Source organism: Halichoerus grypus, chromosome 5 (genome assembly GCF_964656455.1).
Source record: "Halichoerus grypus chromosome 5, mHalGry1.hap1.1, whole genome shotgun sequence".
In the NCBI taxonomy this organism is placed as follows: Eukaryota; Metazoa; Chordata; class Mammalia; order Carnivora; family Phocidae; genus Halichoerus; species Halichoerus grypus.
In genome coordinates this window covers 6,857,788-6,875,050 of record NC_135716.1, presented here as the reverse complement: position 1 = coordinate 6,875,050, position 17,263 = coordinate 6,857,788, and the positions used below count along the sequence as shown (strand labels likewise).

Below are 17,263 nucleotides of genomic sequence, written 5' to 3'. Positions count from 1 at the left end.
CAGACTTCTCTGTACCTCAGTGTTTCCAGTTACAAAATGGGGATACTGATATTGAGTTCATGTGGTTACTGTAAGGCTTAAATGAGACTAATTTTTCTTATAGTTCCATCTCCTTCACTTTCATTAATACCAAGTGAAGACTTTGGTTTGTAATATTCTGATTTATTTTGATATAGAAGTTCATTTATATCAAATTCCTCAGACTACATAGCCAACACATTGGGTATTCAGTCATTTTTCTGCATGTGATTAGTTGTGTCTGAGAAAATCCACTGGAGTATATAAGAGTCTCTATCAATAGGAACAATAGGTATCAATAGTGTTTGGGGAGAAGGCAGTGCAGGTCACGCATATGAGGTAAGTTATGTTGCCATGTGCCTCCCTCCTGGTGATAGATTGCCCTGATACCATCACCAGGGGAACATTTCCCTGATAGCGTATCATTCTTTATTCTGCTTGGATGACTTCATTTGATGAAACACAGTCCAGTGGCTTGTCTTCAGAGAGAAGTCCTGGGACCAGGACTTACCTTTCATAGAAGGGAAGGGCAGAAAGTCAAGGTGGGAGGGGAGATGGGCTGGAGGACAAAAGTTAGCCTTTTGGGGGGAAATAAGGAAAGTGCACTTGTAGTGATATTTACACAATTAATCTTATTCGAGGGAAGAAGCCTATCCAGGGCCAAAATGGAAGAAAAGATGGTCAGTCATCCCAAAAGGGAATTTCAGACCCAGAAAAACTCTTGAGTTCAGCTCTTCCCCATGGCTTTCACCATTTAACTCTTCCATCTGGAGATACAGATATGCCTCCAGAACACTCTACACAAAAAATGAGGCTCTGAATACCTTGAATATAATTTACAAAGTCAGTGATACAAGGGAAAGAACACTTACCTTGGCATAGAACAGAACTGACTTTGAATTTCTAGCTCTCTCTCTTTTTTTGGTGTTCAGTAATTTATCAGTTTTGTATAACACCCAGTGCTGATCACGTCACATGCCCTCCTTAATGCCCATCACCCAGTTACCCCATCCCCCCATCCACCTCCCTTCCAGCAACCCTCAGTTTGTTTCCTAGAGTTAAGAGTCTCTCGTGGTTTTTCTCCCTCTCTGATGACTTCCCATTTTGTTTTCCCTCCCTTCCCTTATGATCATCTGTGCTATTCCTTATATTCCACATATGAGTGAAACCATATGGTAATTGTCTTTCTCTGATTGACCTATTTCACTCAACATAACACCCACCAGTTCCAGCCACATCAATGCCAATGGTAAGATTTCATCCTTTTTGATGGATGAGTAATATTCCATTATATATATATATACACCACATCTTCTGTATCCATTCATCTGTCCATGGACATCTCAGCTCTTTTCATAGTTTGGCTATCGTGGACACTGTTGCTATGAACATTGGGGTACTTGTATTTATGGGGTAAATACCTAGTAGTGCAATTGCTAGATCATAGGGTAGCTCTATTTTTAACTTCTTGAGGAAACTCCATATTGTTTTCCAGAGTGGTTGCACCAGCTTGCATTCCCACCAACAGTGTAGGAGGGTTCCCGTTTTCTGAATCCTTGCCAACATTTGTTGTTTCCTGTCTTATTAATTTTAGCTATTCTGACTGGTGTGGGTGGTATCTCATTTTGGTTTTGATTTGTATTTCCCTGATGCCACGGGATGTGGAGCATTTTTTCATGTGTCTGTTGGACATTTGTAGGTCTTCTTTGGAGAAATGTCTATTCATGTCTTCTGCCCACTTCTCGACTGGATTATTTGTTTTTTCGGTGTTGAGTTTGATAAGTTCTTTATAGATCTTGGATACTAGCCCTTTATTTGATATGTCATTTGCAAATATCTTCTTCCATTCTGTAGGTTGCCTTTTTGTTTTGTTGACTGTTTCCTTTGCTGTGCAGAAGCTTTTTATCTTGATGAAGTCCTAATAGTTCATTTTTTTAAAATTTTATTTTATTTTATTATGTTATGTTAGTCACCATACAATACATCATTAGTTTCTGATGTAGTGATCCATGATTCATTGTTTTTATATAACACCCAGTCCTCCATGCAGTAGTTCATTTTTGCCCTTGTTTCCTTTCCCTTTGGAGACATGTCTAACAAGAAGTTGCTGCAGCTGAGGTCAAAGAGGTTGCTGCCTATGTTTTCCTCTAGGATTTTGATGGATTCCTGTCTCACATTTAGGTCTTTCATCCATTTTGAATTTATCTTTGTGTATGGTGTAACAAAATGATCCAGATTCATTCTTCTACATGGGGCTGTCTAATTTTCCCAGCACCATTTATTGAAGAGACTGTTCTTTTTCCATAGGATATTCTTTCCTGCTTTGTTGAAGATTATTTGACCATAGATTTGAGGATCCACTTCTGGTTTCTCTATTCTCTTCCATTGATCTATGTCTGTTTTTGTGCCAGTACCATACTGTCTTGATGATTATAGCTTTATAATATAGCTTGAAGTCTGGCATTGTGATGCCACCAGCTTTGGTTTTCTTTTTCAACATTCCTCTGGCTATTCGGGGTCTTTTCTGGTTCCATACAAAATTTAGGATTATTTGTTCCAGGTCTGTGAAAAATGTTGATAGTATTTTGATAGGGATTGCATTGAATGTGTAGATTACTCTGGGTAGCATAGACGTTTTAACAATATTTATTCTTCCAATCCATGAGCATGGCATGTTTTTCCATTTCTTTGTGTCTTCCTCAATTTCTTTCATAAATGTTTTGAGTTATTGGAGTACAGATGCTTTACCTCTTTGGTTAGGTTTGTTCCTAGTTCTCTCATGGTTTTTGGTGCAATTGTAAATGGGATCGATTCCTTAATTCCTTTTTCTTCTGTTTCATTGTTAGTGTATAAAAATGCAACTGATTTCTGTGCATTGATTTTATATCCTGCCACTTTGCTGAATTCCTATATGAGTTCTAGCAATTTTGGGGTAGAGTCTTTCGGGTTTTCCACATAAAGAATCATGTCATCTACGAAGAGTGAGAGTTTGACTTCTTTGCCAATTTGAATGCCTTTTATTTCTTTTTGTTGTCTGATTGCTGAGACTAGGATTTCTAGTACTATGTTGAACAATAGTGGTAAGAGTGGCATCCCTGTCGTGTTCCTGACCTTAGGGGAAAAGCTCTCAGTTTTTCCCCACTGAGGATGATATCCGCTGTGGGCTTTTCGTAGATGGCTTTTATGATATTGAGGTATGTTACCTCTATCCCTACACTGTGCAGAGTTTTAATAAAGAAAGGATGCTGTATTTTGTGAAATGCTTTTTCTGCATCAATTGAGAGGATCATATGGTTCTTGTCCTTTCTTTTATTAATGTTATGTATCACTTTTATTGATTTGCAAATGTTGCACCACTTTGAAGCCCAGGAATAAATCCCATTTGGTCGTGGTGAATAATCCTTTTAATGTACTGTTGGATCCTATTGGCTAGTATCTTGGTGAGAATTTTGGCATCCATGTTCATCAGGGATATTGGTCTGTAATTATCCTTTTTGATGGGGTCTTTGTTTGGTTTTGGGATCAAGGTAATGCTGGCCTCATAGAACGAGTTTGGAAGTTTTCCTTCCATTTCTATTTTTTGAAGCAGCTTCAGAAGAATAGTTATTAGTTCTACTTTAAATGTTTGGTGGAATTACTCTGGGAAGCCATCTGGAATTTCTAGCTCTCATATACTCATTGACAATTTAAGAGAAATTATTTACCTTCTTCGAGTCTAAGTATCTTTGGCTATCAGAAATAATTACACCTACTGTAAAGAGATGATGCCAGAAATAAATTAAACCACAATATAAGGCGCCTGAAAAAAACCAGAAGGTCAATAAAATATATCTTTTATTAATAGTTCACACTTCCTCCTGATCCTCACCCTTGGGGAGCCTGTCTATATGATAGAACTTCATTCGGCTTTGTTCTCTTTCCCCAAGTTTTTGGCTCCAATTCTTGGCAGTGAATGCAGTCCAGACTTGCTGTTGCCTCTCCTTTCTTGCAGACTTGTATCTCTGAATGTTCTAGCCTGTGGACATCCCTCTGACTTGAGTGTAACCTAGTACTGATACTTCCTACAGCCTGGCTCTCTGTGGTCCATTGTCCACTTCTATTTTAAGTAGTAGTTGTACTGGGCCTTCCCCATGACAACGGGCTGTACCTTACATGGTTCGGTTGGTTCCTTCCAGCAACTTTTCTACCTGTCTCAGAGGGCAAGCTCAGTCCCATGCACCTCTCTGTCTTCTCTTCCAGGCTGGGAAGATGGGTCATTATAGACTCTGTAATCAGAAGACCTATACACAGATCTCAATTTTAGTAATTGGCCTTGGGTGAGTCACTTCTTTACCTACTAAGGTTGTTGTGTTAAATGTAACGGAGATAATGACAAACCACTTCTTGAGCTCTTAATATGTGGCAATTGTGATAAACTCATTACACATATTATCTAATTTAATCCTCATGAAGTCTTAATATTCTTAATAGACAAAATCTCAATTATTTCCATTTTGCAATAAGAATCAGTGTCAAAGTGAGGACAAGGAGAAGGAAAGGCAAATGTGAGAGAAGGAAGGTGTAAGAAAGAAGAGAGGAGAAGAGAAAAAAGAAAGACATCATCTCAAGCAGAGGAGATACAATTGTAAGTTGAAGGAACTAGAGATTTTATTTAAGTTCTCTGTGCTCTTTGCTTTGTAAGCAATGAACTTTTCTAAAACCTGAATGTCAAAAAAGAAAAGAAATGGAGTCATAGAGTCAGAGTTTGAACAGGACAAAAGATTTATCTATGTTTTGTCTGAATCCCCAGATGCCAACATTTGTTAGCACCCTTAGAAAAACAAACGAGTATTTTGTCTGTTTCCTCTAGTGTCTAGTCCAAGATCCTAGAATTGACAGATTGGTGGCTGGAACCAGACTATGGGTGAGTTATTTCAATGTTCAGCCAATGCTTCATTCATTCAGCCAATACTTACTGAATGTATTGTATGGACCAGCTGTGGACCAGGCATTGAGGATAAAACTGAGATCTACAGGGATGTCGTTCAGGTATGAAGGACATAAGTCTTAACTTCATCTTTTGTCTTTGGGAGGGAGAGTGAGTGAGTAGGGAAGAACCCAGAATAACAATGTTTGGAAGTATGAATGGTTTTACTTGGAAAATTCTCCTTTCCTTTGGTTTCAGGTCCACCAAATCAAGCATTTTCAGTCCTAACATTTAGCTTAGTGACTTTGATTGACACTATCCAGGTAGATCGATTTGGACCATCTGCAATTTCCATTCTTTCTCCATAATTAGTAGTCATATTTAATCTGATCCTCATCTATAAAATGGGCACCATCATTTTATACCTGAATCACAGAGGTATTGCAAGCATTGCCAATGTCCTCTGTAAACTATATGGTGCCCCAGACATATGTGTGTGCATGCACACACACACACACTTTTTTTTCCCTGTATTTTATGATGTTTTCACATCTTAAAAACTTTTCTGCCTGGGAAGAGCCTACCCCTCCAGGGACTAGCCAATTCTTAGAGCAAAGGGCTCATCTAGGAGCATGGTTTTGATATGCAAACTAACCAATCTAAAGCCATATCTTCTCTGTCTGGGTCTGTACACCCCAGAAAACAGTATTTCTCTTCTGGTACCAGGTAACTAGGGACTCCCTGCCCCATTCAGATTATAACGCTCTGAAAGTATTCAAACTAGCTAATCCTAAAATGTTTACCCTGCCCTAGCTTGCCTTTCCTGTGAAAACGGCAATAAAGTCCGTGCCTAGTCTTGTCCCTCACTCCTGATCTTCTGCCTCCTGAATACACTAGTTCTTCCCTATGTGGCCCCATGTGATGTGCTGTTTCTCCTATTTCTAGGACCTTTGCGTGCAATAAACTTTGTTTTCCTGAGACTCTCTTGTGCCTTCTCTTATGACTGTGCCTGAGCGACCATCACATCAAACAACACAGAATACGCACACACTACTTTTTGGTACAGGGCTTTATAGCTTATAAAACAAATTTATATCCATCATTTAAAAGTCACAACAATCTTTTTAAATGGCTGTCCTTTTCCTCAGTTTATAGATTAGGAAATTGATATTTAGAGAGCCAGGCAATCTGAGCAAGCTGACACAGGTTAATAACATTCAGGAGGCAAGACTCAAACATTGGCCTTGGAAACCCAGGCTCCAAGTCCCGAGCTTCAGGGTTTCAGCTGCCCTTTTTAAACCTCCTAATTAGCCCTAATCATTAGTAAGTCTTTTATGAAAATATGGTAGACCATGCTGAAAAAGGAACTTGTTGTGTTTTGTTCCTTTTATATGTTATGAGAAGAAATGGTTAAGGGAACTAGCACAATGAGCCAGGCGTCATGTGATTTCACCCCACATCATCTCTGTATTACAGATGACAAAGGGCAACCTCTGGATTTATTTCTAGCTCAAAGTCATACAGCTTGGAAGTTGGTAGTTATGAATGGAGCCCCCATGCACTTTGGCAACATGGCTTCTCCCTTGCAACCTCCATATTCTCAAGGAAACACAGTCCCAGCATCTGAACTCTTTTCTTGATGCTTTGCATTTGCTAACCAAAAATGTCCAGTGAGAATAGACACTGGGAGGCAATTTAGCCAAATATCCTTTTTAGCAAATGATTTATTTACTGCTGCTAGGACAGCATTTTCTCCTATTCTTTCTCTGGCCCTCTTCATTGCTTCCTGTCTTTTTTGTTTATTTCTCGCCAGGAAACCTCTTATCTTTGCTGACTGGGGGCCAGTACATCTTCTCCCCACAGTAAATCTGAGGCTAATGGGCTCCCAGAAGAAAAGCAAAGTGTGAAGCCACTCAGAAGCACAACCATCTTCCTTGGAATGAGCAAGCCATTTTTCCCTTAAATTCCTAAATGGGATGACTTCTAATGACCTCTGTTCCCTCCCACTACCCTGTTTTTCTCATACAACCATTCTTCTCCCAACCAAGAATAACCAAACAAACTTGGATTATTTGGGGGAATAGGCAGTAATTCGTTTTTTATTTTATTTAAAATCATTTAGCCAACATAAAGTACATTATTAGTTTTAGATGTAGAATTCAGTAATTTATCAGTTTTGTATAACACCCGGTGCTCATCACGTCACATGCCCTCCTTAATGCCCATCACCCAGTTATCCCATCCCCCACCCACCTCTCCTGCAGCAAGCCTCAGTTTGTTTCCTAGAGTTAAGGGTCTCTCATAGTCTTTCTCCCTCTCTGATGACTTCCCATTCTGTTTCCCTTCCCTTCCCTTAAGATCATCTGTGCTATTCCTTATATTCCACATATGAGTGAAACCATATGGTAATTGTCTTTCTCTGATTGACCTATTTCACTCAACATAACACCCACCAGTTCCAGCCACATCAATGCCAATGGTAAGATTTCATCCTTTTTGATGGATGGATATATATATATATATATACACCACATCTTCTGTATCCATTCATCTGTCCGTGGACATCTCAGCTCTTTTCATAGTTTGGCTATCGTGGACACTGTTGCTATGAACGTTGGGGTACAGATGCCCCTTCGGATCACTATATTTGTATTTATGGGGTAGATACCTAGTAGTGCAATTGCTAGATCATAGGGCAGCTCTATTTTTAACTTCTTGAGGAAACTCCATATTGTTTTCCAGAGTGGTTGCACCAGCTTGCATTCCCACCAACAGTGTAGGAGGGTTCCCGTTTCTCTGAATCCTTGCCAACATTTGTTGTTTCCTGTCTTGTTAATTTTAGCTATTCTGACTGGTGTGGGGTGGTATCTCATTTTGGTTTTGATTTGTATTTCCCTGATGCCACAGGATGTGGAGCATTTTTTCATGTGTCTGTTGGACATTTGTAGGTCTTCTTTGGAGAAATATCTATTCATGTCTTCTGCCCACTTCTCGACTGGATTATTTGTTTTTTAGGTGTTGAGTTTGATAAATTCTTTATAGATCTTGGATACTAGCCCTTTATTTGATACGTCATTTGCAAATATTTTCTTCCATTCTGTAGGTTGCCTTTTTGTTTTGTTGACTGTTTCCTTTGCTGTGCAGAAGCTTTTTATCTGGATGAAGTCCCAAAAGTTCATTTTTGCTTTTGTTTCCCTTGCCTTTGGAGACGTGTCTAGCACAGCAAGAAGATGATCCTCTGTAAGCCAGGAAGAGGCACTCACCAAGAACCAGACCATGATGGCAACCTGATCTTCAACTTCCAGCCTCTAGACTTTGACCTCTGAGATTGTATCCTCGGTCCAAGATGGTTTTGTATCTGGATCCTGACTGCAAAGCATTAGATAGTTTTAAACCCTGATCCTTCTCCTGGTGCTTTGACTTTCTAGCCTTATAACCTGTGCCTTAGTCAGTTTGGACTGCTATAACAAATTACCACAAGCTGGGAGGCTTAAACAACAAACATGTATTTTCTCACTGTTCCAGAACCTGGAAATCTGAGATCAGGGTGCCAGCATGGTCAAGTTCTTGGTGAACACCCTCTTGCTGGTTTACAGAGGGACTTTTTCCTGCTGTGTCCTCACATGGCAGAAAAAAAAAGCTAGCTAGCTCTCTGACCTCTTTTATAAGGGCATTGATCCCATGAGGCTCCACCCTTATGGGCTCACCTCCCAAAGGCCCCACATCTGGATATCATCACATTGAGATTAGGGTTCAACATATGAATTTTGGGGGAACACAAACATTCTGGCTGCCTTGCCCTATATTCCATTCTTGCAAGACCAGACTGTCATGGAGCTTCAGCAAATCTTATGTCATGGGTTATCTAATTTCAAAGCAGAATATATTTTAATTAAGTATTCTGAAGAATAGTTCTTTCATGTTTTTGTGTCAAGATTCTGTTTTTACTGCCATTCATTTCTTTGGTTTTTCTCTTATAATATGAGGACAGATAATTTTAGTAGGCATACAGACTAAATTCATTTTTTAGCAAGTCTACTGGATTTGGAGGGTGTTTTTTTTTGTAGCATGTCTTGCAATACTCAATTAATAAAATAAACTTTAAAATGAGAAAACAGCTACTCTTAACAACTTGCAGAGTGAACTTATTTCCACCCTTTTCTAACTTCCTTTAGACTTCTGGAGAACACTCTTTCCACAGGGTCTGAGAATAAGCAGCTCGTCTTGCATACCTCACTTGTTCCTTCTGAGTGATCACATTGCTTCATCTCCATGTTGTATCATGGTGCTGGGCCTTTGAAACAGCCAGGCTTGCTACCACAAGCTACCTAGTTGGCCTCCAGTTAGGAAGCTTCGATCACTCAAGCTGGGCTCATGTACCTAGTCTAGAACCCTCTTACCTATTTCTTGTCTTGCTCTTTGTTTCCCAGCTTAGTTTTAGGCTTGTCTGATTCCTAAACTTTTTGGCTTAATCTCCAGTCTCTGGTCTCATGCTGTCCTCTTGTCTTGACATAATTGGCTTACCTAATTTGAGCCATCAGCTCTTTCTTACAGATTGTTTGTACTTGTCCTAGAAGCTTATATTCATCTTTTCTTGGCTGTTCTTATTTAAACACTGAGGCTCAGCAAGATCCAGTCTCCAGTTCCAGCCTGCCTTGCAGAGAAACCCTGAAATGTAGAAAGAATGTTTACCAAGGAATTACCAACTTTTTAGTATATATTTTATTCCCTGCTAACATAAGGAAGGAAGGGAGAGAGGAAAGGCAAGATTAAATAAATAAAGAGAATAAGGTGCAAGAATTGTTTGAGCCATAACAAAAAACAAAACAGACAAACAAAAGAAGCTTTGTGTAAACATTCAACAGGTGAGACTAGAAGGAAATGTCCTCAACTTGATATAAAGGGCATCTACAAAAACCCTCAGCTAGCATCATACTTAATGGTGAAAGATTTAATGCTATCTCTTTAAGATCAGGAAAAAGACAACAAGCATATCTGCTCTTGCCACTTCTATTCAACATTTACTGGAGGTTCTGGCCAGGACAATTAGGCAAGAAAAAGAAATAAAGGGCGTCTATATTGGAAAGGAAGAAGTAAATCTCTCTCTATTCACAGGTGACATAATCTTTCATATAGAACATTCTAAAGAATCCTCTAAAAATTATTAGGATTAATGAGTTTAGCAAGATTGTGAGATATAAAATCAATACAAAAAATCAGTTATATTCTGACACATTTACAATGAACAATCCAAAAACAAAATTCAGAGAACAAACCTATTCACAATAGTGAAAAACAAAAACGAAAGACAAAAGTGAAAAACTAATACTGTAAAACATTTGTGAAAGCAGATCCAAATAAAGAAGATCTAATAAATGGAAAGATATTCCATATTCCTGAATTGAAAGACTTAATATTAGTTCCCCAAACTAAACTATATATTCAGTGTAACGAATGCCTATCATAATCCCAGATGACTTTTTTTGTAGAAATCAATGAGTTGAGTATAAAATTCATAAAACTACCTTCACCCATTGGTCAAAATATACAAACTTCCAGTTATAAAATAAATAAGTCATGGGGATGTAATGTATAGCATGGTGACTAAAGTTAATAATACTAAATTGTATATTTAAAAGTTAAGAGAATAGATTTTAAAAGTTCTTATCACAGGAAAAAAATTATAACTATGTGTGTTGAGAGATGTTAACTAGACTCATTGTGATCATTTCATAATATATACAAGAATAAAATTATGTTGGGGTGCCTGGGTGGCTCAGTCGGTTAAGGGTCTGCCTTCAGCTCAGGTCATGATCCCAGGGTCCTGGGATTGAGTCCCATATCAGGCTCCCTGCTTAGCAGGGAGTCTGCTTCTCCCTCTGCCTGCCACTTCCCCTGCTTGTGTTCCCTCACTCTCTCTCAAATAAATAAATAAAATCTTAAAAAAAAAAAGAATAAAATTATGTTGGGGCACCTGGGTGGCTCAGTTGGTTGAGTGGCTGACTCTTAATTTCATCTCAGGTCGTGATCTCAGGGTCCTGGAATCAAGCCCCACATTGGGCTCCATGCTCAGCGGGAAGACTGAAGATTCTCTCTCTCCCTCTGCCCCTCCCCCCACTCATGCTCCCTCTGTCTCTCTTTAAAATAAATAAATCTTCAAAAAAATCATGTTGTATACCTGAAACTAATATAATGTTATATGTCAATTATATCTCAATAGAAATGGATATAAATTCTAAAGACATTTTAGGGAAAATAACACATTTACTTCCCTACACAGTTTGAAACGTTCAAGTTAATATAAAATGGAAAAAAAAATCACACATAGTCAAAACAATCCTGAAAAAGAAGCATGAAGTAGCTCTCACACTTTCTGATTTCAACTTACTATAAAGCAACAGTAATCAAGACAGCATGGTATTGGCACAAGGATAGATGTATAGATTAATGGAAGAGAATTGAGAGTCCAGAAATAAACCTTACCTCAATGGTCAGCTAATTTTCAACAAAGGTGCCAAAACCAGTCAATGAGGAAAGAATAGATGTCAACAAATGGCCGACTGGGACAACTGAATAGCCACATGCAAAAGAATGAAGTTGGGCCCTTAGTTCACAACATATACAAAAATTAACTCAAAGTGGCTCGAAGTCCTAAACATAAGTGCTAAAACTACAAAACTGTAAAAGAAAAAATAACTTTTCTACTTACTTAGGAGCGTATTTCAGATACTTCTATTCTTTCTGGTAGATTTGGTTTCCCACTGGTATCATTTTTCTTTAGCCTAAATTCCTTTGACATTTCTTGCAGCGCAGGTTAGTGTCCACAAGTTTTTTCAGATATTGTTTCTCCATAAAGGTTTTATTTTTGTCCTTAAATTTGGAGGACACTTTAACTGTATGTGGAAATTTGGGTTCACTTGTTTCTTTCAGCATTTTAAGGATTTCTATTGTCTATTGACTTCTGTTATTTCTGCTAAGCAGTCTTTCCCCCTCTGTTGTTTCTTACTGTAGAGATTTTGTTTGCTTGTTTTTGTGTTTTTAAGATCTTTGTCTTCATTTTAGGTTTTCAGAAGTTTGGTTATAATATATCAACGCTTTGTGTTTCATTTTACTTATTTAACTCAGTAAATCTACTGAGTACATTCTTAAATCTGTAAGTTAAAGTTATTATTAATAATAATATGAAATTTGGGGAAATTTTGGCCATAAATTTAATTTCCATATATTTTTTATGCCTCATTCATTTCTTCTCTAGGAGTCTGATTTCACATTATGGTTGACTTGTCGAAATTATCCTACATCTCACCAAGGCCCTGATCATTAAAAAAAAAAAAATCACTTTCCACTTTGTTCATCAGATCCAACATTATGTTGATTTGTCTTTGAGTTCACGGATTCTTTCTCCTGTTCTCTTCAACTTGCTTTCATCTTTCACCTGCACCTTGTCCTGCAGAACCTACGGAGACAGCTTGCAATTCTCCGTATCAGTCTTTAGGGGATCACCAGATTTCCTGTCATGCTACTGAACTCATCTGCATGGTACTTTAGCTCTGGTTCTTTTTTCTCCCTTTCTTATTTGGGATGGGGAAATAATTTAAAATATCCCTTACCTTTTGTGAGAAGGAGGCATGTCCTCTTCAGGATGGTTTATGGGGAAGGGGGTTTGTTAAAGCACTTAGCCAGTGAAGATAGTAGGAAGGGAAATGGACCTTGCTTTATTATCTTCATTCACTTCCTTTTTGGTAGGATGAGGATTCACATGTCATAGTATTCTAATTAGTATCGGATTTTGCAATTTTATAAAGGATGGCATCCAAGGTTATGTTTTTGATATTTACATGCATTGGAAATGCGTATAATAAAAGAGATCAGGGGGAATTCATTTTGATGAGTCTTGGAAGAGATAAGAGCCACAGCTGGAGGAATGAGCGTGGAAGAAGGTCAACCTTACTGAGAGCAAGAAAGATACTTGAGACTGAGTCACTACTTCACTGGTTTGGACTTTGCATTTAGTATGTCACTAACTGAATGTTTACTTGCTCCAAGTTTATGCCCTTGTGTAAAATGGATCCAGAAGTATGTGCTATGGTGAGTGCTGTGAATTGTGTAAGACTGTTGAATCACAGACCTGTACCTCTGAAACAAATAATACAGTATATGTTAAAAAAAAAATAAGAAGATAGTAGGAAGGGAAAAATGAAGGGGGGGAAATCGGAGGGGGAGACGAACCATGAGAGACTATGGACTCAGAAAAAAACTGAGGGTTCTAGAGGGGAGGGGGGTGGGGGGATGGGTTAGCCTGGTGATGGGTATTAAAGAGGGCACGTACTGAATGGAGCACCGGGTGTTATACGCAAACAATGAATCATGGAACACTACATCAAAAACTAATGATGTAATGTATGGTGATTAACATAACATAATAAAATTTTTAAAAATGCAAAAAAAAAAATCCCAAAACAGATCCAGAAGTAAATCTGCATGTACTAAATGTACCTCTAGTGGTCCATTTGGGGACAGATTAATCTAGTTAAATTAGACTGGAGCTTGAAAGAAAATAGCAGATAAGTGCCAGCCTAAGAAAAGGAATGCAATAAACAAATGAAAAAAATTTTTTTAAATGAATGACTCAATCACTACAGCCAAATTGTAATTACCAATAACTACCAAAATCTAGAATTTAAATGCCTCATAGGTCACCTGAAGCCCTGGGTGGTTTGGTCACAAATAGTGTTTCCCCTTGTTCCGCAGAGGGAAGGAGACCCTGACTTTATATACCTGACAGCCTTCCCAGTATCTCTCTCCACTCTGTTCTCACACTCTAAAGAGGCCATGACTACCAAGACAAGGTGGGGTTTCCTGTGCTCCCGCTGGAGAGAAAGTCCTCAGGATGAAGCAGAAAGAGCACAGGGCTTGGGATCAGACAGACACAGGTGGTCTCCACGAACCTGGGGAGTTGGCATGATCCTACAAGACCTCAGGTTTGTCCCTGGAGAATGTGACTAGAAGCAGCTCCCTGGCAATTAAACGGTGGTGACCAATGAGCACATGTGCATGAACGTCTTTGAAAGCATTTTCACACCATACAAGGAAATGTGAATTCCCAAGGCTGCTGAGTGTCTCCCCAGTGCAGATGGAGGAGCATCAAGTCCTACCAGGTCAACCTTCCCAAGATTCCCAGTTAGCAGAAAAATAGGAAAGAACAATTTTGGGTTTAACTTCCAAAGTAATCTAGCAGTGAGTCTGAATCAGAAAATCTTTAAAATGTTTAAGGGAATTCATTCTCTATAAATTAGGTTAAACACTCCAAAAAAAAAAAAAGGTAATTTTCCGTCCTGCCACTTTCTGGAGGATATTTAACTATTGGGAGTTGGGATTCTGAGAACCCTCAGGCACATGAAAAATGTGGCCATTTGCATATCGGACCTCAGAGACTTCTCTTTCCATAGCTGCTGCTTTGCTCATACCCTCAGGGTTGGAAAAGCCAAGTTGTTCTGGGCCAAGCAAGTTGTGTTTGGTAAAAACAAGAAAATAAATAAAATCAAGGCAGAGTGATAAAGTAACATGAGGTTGAAAATCAGGGGTTTAGATGCTTGTTTCAGGTCGGCCTGCCAGAGCAGCATGGCCTTGTGCCTGGACAAGGGAAAAGCCACCCAGGCCGGATGGATCTTTCCTGGCTCTCTCCTCTCTCAGGACAGTCTTTAACACCTGCAAAACAGGCTTGAGCCACTTCCTGCTGGCCAGGGAGTTTTTCCCAGCACCACCCACCACCTTCCACTTTGCATATTCCCTTGACCAGGTGTCCTGCTGGGTGCTCCTCCAGTGACTTGCAATGGGGCTCCCCTATCTGGACCACAACTTGGGTCCATGATGTGCCTCCCATTTGGGCTCATTTTCTCCCCAAATGCTGTTCCCTGATTACCCTTTCTGGCTTCATGCCTTGCAGCCCCCTCACACATCCTCTGTCCCAAATGCCCACACTAAACTCTGGGTGGTGTTGCCTAGTCTGAAACCCCCTAGGCTTAACATGGATCTGGGAGCTGGATTGTCATCATTATGTTCAAATTCTACCTGCTTCAGGGAGCTCTCCTGATAGCCTACAGCTGTCAGTTCTCTCTGTCTTTTCTAAAAGCAAATCATTTATTTTCTAGCACGTGGAGCTTAGTGCACCGTCAGCCATGCCTTATTTCCCTGCTATACTATAAGCAAGGTGGGATTCATTCTGCACCCCTTCCCTGTTGTTCGCAGATGGCAGCTCTCATCAACCAGTGACAACAAGGCACAGCCTCCTCCAACACTGCCAGGGCTAGGACCTGCTCTCATCTTCATCCACTGGGCTCTGGCAGGTGTTACTTTGTCTCTCTGGAACGCTCGCCCCTTCTTGTGTTTGGCGAGCTCCTACTCATTCTTCAGATTCTTGCCTGATCATTGTTCCCTCGGAGACACGATCCCTCTCACCTGCACCACCTCATCACTCTCAGGCCCCCAGCTCTCATAGCACTTGTCTCAGTTGTGCTTTACCCTCTGCTGCAAGACTCTCAGCTCCATAATGGCAAGAAAAGCTAGAGTCTGCCACCCTATTATCCCCATCATTTACAACAGTGCTTGCCCCTATTTTATTTTAAAAAGAATAAAATAAATGGTCCACAAGTGAACAACGAACTTTTATTACATGAATGAATGAATAAATAGTTGCATGGGTTCATCGTTTTCATCCGTGACTGTGGCAGACTGTTTCCATCTTGGTCACCTGGAGAGATTTGGTTCACACTGGAAAATACGACCAAGACTCGCAGAGTTTCCCAGCTCCCGCAGGCCTCCTGATGTCAGGCAATTGCTCTCTCTGCAATGAAAACAGCAGGAACCAAGTCTACAAGCCTGTACATAAAAAGATCCATTATCCTGGGAGCCAAATGTCACTGCTGGAATGGCTTCCAAATGCTGCCAAAAAGAACATTATTAATAACAGTAATGATAATAATAGTGATCATAATAACACATATTAAATTTTAATTTATATGGCACCCAAGCTCCACAGCTCTGGGAGGGAATCACTCTCATAGCAGAGGGGGAAGAATAAAGCAAAACTCCAAATGAAAGGAAATATGATACAATGTGGGCAGAGTGCCAGGCTTTAAGCTGCTGTGTGGGGACAGAGAAAGAAAAGGACCTCACCACGCTTTGGACGAAGTCAGACTTGATGCGACGGTTCTGAATTTCAGGGATACAGCAAAAAGAGGTGGAAACATATTCTTTAGTCTCATTTCAGGATAAGCATTCTTCATCATTTGAATTCAAATCATAAAAAATATTACCCTGGGAGCCCCTGAAGGATGCGGGGAGGAAACCAGTCTAAAGGAGGTCTGAGTCTATGTCTACACTGGGATGCTGCATCACAACCTGGTTGGATGGGTTGGAAGGTCAGTCGTCTGCACAGTGTTTACAAGTAATGGTCAAACATTTGAGGTGTGAAAGGAAAAGAAAGTGGATGTTTTAGTGGTTGTTAGGACACTTAAAACATTTTTCACAGCTATGAGAGAAGCCAGTGACTCTTAAAATGGCTAGTAGCTAGAAATAGGAATAGCTTTTATTTATTATGGCAACATTGTTGTCATGAGTCATGAGTCTTGGAAGTCAGTGGGATCGGGTTTGTGTCTTGCCTCCTCTTCTTACTGTGTGACCTTGAATGTGTCACTAATTCCCTAAACTTCTTTTTCATATTATTAAATTGAGAGTGATAATAGAAAATGCTTGGTAAGCGTTAGTATCTCTTTACTCCATAAATGTTGATTGACATATCCAACACCTTCCTTGTCTCCTTGTTTTTTTTTGTTTTTTGTTTTTTTTTTGGTGGTGAGAATACTTAACATGAGATCTAACTCTTAAATTTTTGAGCACATAAAACTGTGTTTTTAACTATAGGTGCTATGTCTATTACTTCGATGATGGTGATGGTATCCTGGGTATGTGCATATGTTCAAATGTCAAATTGTACACATTCAATATGTACAGTTCATCATATATCAATTATGCTTCCATAAAGCTCTTACAAATAAGAAGCAAAAATATGGAACATAAAAAATAAAAATTTATCTAGTATGATGAAGTAATTCATCCTTGAAGCAAAACAAGGAAGTAATTCAACAAATTTTCATATGTACAGGACTAAATTTAGGACTAGATTTAACAAACACTTGCAGAGCAGAATTTCAATATGACCATCTTCAAGTTGAATGGATCTGTGAGCAAATTTACTTTAAGACAGAGAACTTAGAAGATAGAATTTCTGCCTGTCTGCCTGGTATCTGGGTATGGTGAGGGATTTGGGGGAGTAGATGA

General features: G+C 39.3%; 1 long non-coding RNA gene across 2 annotated transcripts in view; it reads right to left on the bottom strand.

The window, feature by feature from the left end:
- Window positions 1-15,611: 15,611 nt before the first annotated feature.
- LOC118520135 (uncharacterized) overlaps window positions 15,612-17,263 on the bottom strand; it is a 44,734-nt gene continuing 43,082 nt past the window's right edge. Inside the window, exon 3 of one of the 2 annotated variants that reach the window (XR_004909555.2) lies at window positions 15,612-15,767. This is a non-coding gene — a long non-coding RNA (uncharacterized LOC118520135). Of the gene's footprint in view, window positions 15,866-17,263 lie in introns of both variants that reach the window. The other variant, XR_013447463.1, reaches the window with a different exon arrangement.